A 5,968-nucleotide genomic window follows, 5' to 3' on the forward strand; every position below is an offset into this window, starting at 1 on the left:
CATAAGCCTATTTTCTTGAATTATCTGCCATCTCTAATGAGATTTTAGCAGCTTGCACCCCATAGATTCCCAGTTTCTCTATTACAGAGAGGGGCATGAGGTTTATTCCTGAACCAAGGTCACACAGAGCCTTAAAGATCATGGTGCCTATGGTACAAGGTATTATGAACTTTCCAAGATCCTGTTTCTTCTGAGGCAATGTCAGTTGATCCAGATCACTTAGTTCATTGGTGAACAAGGGAGGTTCATCTTCCCAAGTTTCAATACCAAATAATTTGGCATTCAGCTTCATGATTGCACCAAGAAACTTGGCAGTTTGCTCTTCAGTAACATCCTCATTCTCTTCAGAAGAGGAATACTCATCAGAGCTCATGAATGGCATAAGGAGGTTCAATGGAATCTCTGTGGTCTCTAGATGAGTCTCAGATTCCTTTGGTTCCTCAGAGGGAAACTCCTTATTAATCACTGGATGTCCCAGGAGGTCTTCCCCTGTGGGATTCACGTCCTCCTCTCCCTCTTTGGGTTTGGCCATTTTGGTTATGTCAATGGTCTTGCACTCTCCTTTTGGATTTTCTTCTGTGTTGCTTGGGAGAGTACTATGAGGGATTTCAGTGATCCTTTTACTCAGCTGGCCTATTTGTGCTTCCAAATTTCTGATGGAGGATCTTGTTTCATTCATGAAACTCACAGTGGCCTTAGATAGATCAGAGACTAGATTTGCTAAGCTAGATAGATTCTGCTCAGAATTCTCTGTCTGTTGCTGAGTGGATGATGGAAAAGGCTTGCTATTGTTAAACCTGTTTCTTCTACCATTATTAAAGCCTTGTTGAGGCTTTTGATCCTTCCATGAGAAATTTGGATGATTTCTCCATGATGGATTATAGGTGTTTCCATAAGGTTCACCTAAGTAATTCACCTCTGCTATTGTAGGGTTTTCAGGATCATAAGCTTCTTCTGCATAAGAAGCCTCTTGAGTACTGTTGGATGCAGCTTGCATTCCATTCAGACTCTGAGAAATCATATTGACTTGCTGAGTCAATATTTTGTTCTGAACCAATATGGCATTCAGAGTATCAACTTCAAGAACTCCCTTCTTCATAGGCATCCCATTACTCACAGGGTTCCTCTCAGAAGTGTACATGAACTGGTTATTAGCAACCATGTCAATGAGTTCTTGAGCTTCTGCAGGTGTTTTCTTTAGGTGAATGGATCCACCTGTAGAAGTATCCAATGACATCTTTGATAGCTCAGATAAACCATCATAGAATATATCCAGGATGGTTCATTCTGAAAGCATGTCAGAAGGACACTTTTTGGTCAACTGTTTGTATCTTTCCCAAGCTTCATAGAGGGATTCACCATCTTTTTATTTGAAGGTCTGAACATCCACTCTAAGCTTGCTCAGCTTTTGAGGAGGAAAGAACTTGGCTAAGAAAGCCGTGACCAGCTTGTCCCAAGAGTTCAGGCTATCTCTGGGTTGAGAATCCAACCACATTCTAGCTCTGTCTCTTACAGCAAAAGGGAAAAGCATGAGCCTGTAGACTTCAGGATCTACTCCATTAGTCTTAACAGTATCACATATCTGCAAGAATTCAGTTAAGAACTGAAAAGGATCTTCAGATGGAAGTCCATGGAACTTGCAGTTCTGCTGCATCAGAGAAACTAGCTGAGGTTTCAGCTCAAAGTTGTTTGCTCCAATGGCAGGAATGGAGATGCTTCTTCCATGTAAATTAGAATTAGGTGCAGTAAAGTAACCAAGCATTCTCCTTGCATTATTGTTGTTGGGTTCGGCTGCCATCTCCTTTACTTGTTCGAAATTTTCAATAAGGTTGTCTCTGGATTGTTGTAATTTAGCTTCTCTTAGTTTTCTCTTCAGAGTCCTTTCAGGTTCTGGATCAGCTTCAACAAGAATGCCTTTTTCTTTGTCCCTGCTCATAAGAAAGAGAAGAGAAAAAGAAAAGAAGAGGAATCCTCTATGTCACAGTAAAGAGGTTCCTTAATGTTAGTAGAAAAAGAAAAGGAATAGCGGTGAAGAAGAATGAAGAAAAAAATTCGAACACAGATAGAAGATGGGGTTCAAATTTGGTGAGTGATGTGAGGAAGAGATGTTAGTAGATGAATAAATAAATAGAAGGGGATGAGAGGAGGAGAGAATTTTCGAAAATAATTTTTGAAAAAGAGTTGGTGATTTTCGAAAATTGTTTTTGAAAAAGGTTAGTAGTTTTTCGAAAATTCAAATAAAAAATAAAATAATAAGTTAATTAAAAAGAAATTTTGAAAAAGGTGGTAGATATTTTCGAAAATTAGAGAGAGAGAGAGAGTTAGTTAGGTGGTTTTGAAAAAGATAAGAAACAAACAAAAAGTTAGTTAGTTAGTTAAAACAAATTTTGAAAATCAATTTTTGAAAAGATAAGAAGATAAGAAGTTAGAGAAGATATTTTGAAATCAAATTTTTGAAAAAGATAAGAAGATATTTTTGAAAAGATAGGATTGAAATTAGTTTTGAAAAAGGTTTGATTTTTAAAATCACAATTAATGACTTGATTCACAAGAAATCACAAGATATGATTCTAGAACTCAAAGTTTGAATCTTTCTTAACAAGCAAGTAACAAACTTGAAATTTTTTGAATCAAAACATTAATTGTTATTGTTATTTCCGAAAATTATGATGTAAAATTAAGAAAAAGATTTTTGAAAAATATTTTAAAAATGTTTCGAAAATAACAAAAAAAAATTGAAAAAAGATTTGATTTTTGAAAAAGATTTTGAAAAAGATAAGATTTTTTTAAATTGAAAATTTAATTTGACTCATAAAAACAACTAGATTTTAAAAATTTTTGAAAAAGTCAAATCTAATTTTCGAAATTTTAAGAGAGAAAAAGGGAAAGATATTTTTTTGATTTTTGAATTTTTATGATGAGAGAGAAAAACAAGAAAAATGATGCAATGCATGAAAGTTATGGATCAAAACAATGAATGCATGCAAGAATGCTATGAATGTCAAGATGAATACCAAGAACACTATGAAGATCATGATGAACATCAAGAACACATTTTTGAAAAATTTTTAATGCAAAGAAAATATGCAAGACACCAAACTTAGAATTCTTTAATGCTTAGACATAAAGAATTCAGGAATGCATATGAAAAACAAGAAAAGACACAAAACATGCAAATGCAAAGATCAAACAAGAAGACTTACCAAGAACAACTTGAAGATCATGAAGAACACTATGAATGCATGAGAGTTTTCGAAAAAATGCAAGATGAGTATGCAATTGACACCAAACTTATAACATGACTCAAGACTCAAACAAGAAACACAAAAATATTTTTGATTTTTATGATTTTATGATTTTTTTTGTATTTTCTTTTAATTTTTTTCGAAAATCATTTTGAAAAAGAAAAATAAGGATTCCAAAATTTTTAATATGAATTCCAGGAATCTTATGCTCTTTAGTCTAAAGCTCCAATCAAAGGGTCAGGCATGGCTTAATAGCCAGCCAAGCTTTAGTATGTAAATTACATCCATTGAGGTGATTAGTTGAAGACCAATCCCAAAGCAGTTTGGGTATGGCTTTACAGCCAAATAGGATTCAACATGTTTCATGAAACACTAGAATTCATTCTTAAAAATTCTGAAGAAGAAATAATATTTTTGAAAACATTTTTATTTATTTATTTTTTCGAAAACAAAAGAGAAATTTTTGAAAGATTTTTGAAAAATTTTTGAAAATAAAATAAGAAGAAAATTACCTAATCTGAGCAACAGGATGAACCATCAGTTGTTCAAACTCGAACAATCCCCGGCAACGGCGCCAAAAACTTGGTGCGCAGAAATTGTTATTACACTTTGATTATGTAAAATTCATTGCTCTTTCTTTCCCTGGCAATGGCACCAAAAACACTATGCCAATACCATGGTTCACAACTTCGCACAACTAACCAGCAAGTGCACTGGGTCATCCAAGTAATACCTTACGTGAGTAAGGGTCGAATCCCACAGAGATTGTTGGTATGAAGCAAGCTATGGTCACCTTGTAAATCTCAGTCAGGCGGATATAAAATAGTAATGGGGTTTTCGAAATTAATTAATAAAATAAGGATAGAAATACTTATGTAACTCATTGGTGAGAATTTCAGATAAGCATATGGAGATGCATTCGTTCCTCTGAACCTCTGCTTTCCTGCTGTCTTCATCCAATCAATCTTACTCCTTTCTATGGCTGGCTTTATGTAAGGATGTCACCGGTCCCAATGGCTACTTTCGATCTCTCCCGGGAAAATGGTCCAAATGCTCTGTCACAGCACGGCTAATCGTCTGGAGGCATCACCCTTGTCGTTGGTTGCATCCTATTCCTCTCTGTGAAAATGGTCCGATGCGCTGTCACTGCATGACTAATCATCTTGGAGGTTCTCGATCATACTGGAATAGGATTTACTATCCTTTTGCGTCTGTCACTACGCCCAGCACTCGCGAGTTTGGAGTTCGTCACAGTCATTCAATCCTAGAGTCCTACTCGGAATACCACGGACAAGGTTTAGACTTTCTGGACTCTCATGAATGCCACCATCAATCTAGCTTATACCACGAAGATTCTGATTAAGAGATCTAAGAGATACTCATTCAATCTAATGTAGAACGGAAGTGGTTGTCAGGCATGCGTTCATAGGGAATGATGATGATTGTCACGTTCACCACATTCAGGTTGAAGTGCGAATGAATATCTTAGAAGCGGAATAAGTTGAATTGAATAGAAAACAGTAGTACTTTGCATTAATCTTTGAGGAACAGCAGAGCTCCACACCTTAATCTATGGAGTGTAGAAACTCTACCGTTGAAAATACATAAGTGATAATGGAGTTCATTGGTCTCGGCCCCAGAGCGGAACCGGAGTAACCAAGACTGATCAAAAGATGTCTAATACAATAGTAAAAAGTCCTATTTATAATAAACTAGCTACTAGGGTTTACAGAAGTAAGTAATTGATGCATAAATCCACTTCCGGGGCCCACTTGGTGTGTGCTTGGGCTGAGCTTGAAGTCTACACGTGGAGAGGTCATTCTTGGAGTTGAACGCCAGCTTTTGTGCCAGTTTAGGCGTTGAACTCCATTTTGCAGCTTGTTTCTGGCGCTGGACGCCAGAATTGGGCAGAGAGCTGGCGTTGAATGCCAGTTTGCGTCATCTAAACTTGGGCAAAGTATGGACTATTATATATTTCTGGAAAGCCCTGGATGTCTACTTTCCAACGCAATTGGAAGCGCGCCATGTTGAGTTCTGTAGCTCCAGAAAATCCATTTTGAGTGCAGAGAGGTCAGAATCCAACAGCATCAGCAGTCCTTCTTCAACCTCTGAATCTGATTTTAGCTCAAGTCCCTCAATTTCAGCCAGAAAATACCTGAAATCACAGAAAAACACACAAACTCATAGTAAAGTCCAGAAATGTGGATTTAACATAAAAACTAATGAAAACATCCCTAAAAGTAACTAGATCCTACTAAAAACATACTAAAAACAATGCCAAAAAGCGTATAAATTATCCGCTCGTCACATATGCACTGTTCAAGCATTCATTCTGAAGGCAGAAAGTATTATCACCACATCAAAATAATTAAACTAATCTCAAGGATTAATTTGAAATTCATGTACTTCTTGTTCTTTTGTAATTAAAGCATTTTTCATTTAAGAAACGTGATGGATTCATAGGACATTCATAGCTTTAAGACATAGACACTTGAACACTAACGATCATGTAATAAAGACACAAACATGAATAAACATAGAGCATAGTAAACGAAAAAGAGAAAAGTAAAGAACAAGGAAATTAAAGAACGGGTCCACCTTAGTGATGGCGGCTAGTTCTTCCTCTTGAAGATCTTATGGAGTGCTTTAGCTCCTCAATGTTTCTTCCTTGCGTTTGTTGCTCCTCCCTCATAGCTCTTTGATCTTTTAAAATTTCATGGAGG

The 5,968-nt window shown here is 36.2% G+C and overlaps 1 non-coding gene across 1 annotated transcript; it reads left to right on the forward strand.

The window, feature by feature from the left end:
• The first annotated feature begins 1,291 nt into the window (after window positions 1–1,291).
• LOC148580952 (small nucleolar RNA R71) lies at window positions 1,292–1,399 on the forward strand. The gene has a single exon (XR_015897617.1). It is a non-coding gene; the product is annotated as a small nucleolar RNA R71 (small nucleolar RNA).
• The last annotated feature ends 4,569 nt before the right edge of the window (window positions 1,400–5,968 follow it).

The sequence above is a fragment of the Arachis ipaensis genome, chromosome B10, assembly GCF_059453495.1.
Source record: "Arachis ipaensis isolate K30076 ecotype BB chromosome B10, ASM5945349v1, whole genome shotgun sequence".
NCBI classification, from domain to species: Eukaryota; Viridiplantae; Streptophyta; class Magnoliopsida; order Fabales; family Fabaceae; genus Arachis; species Arachis ipaensis.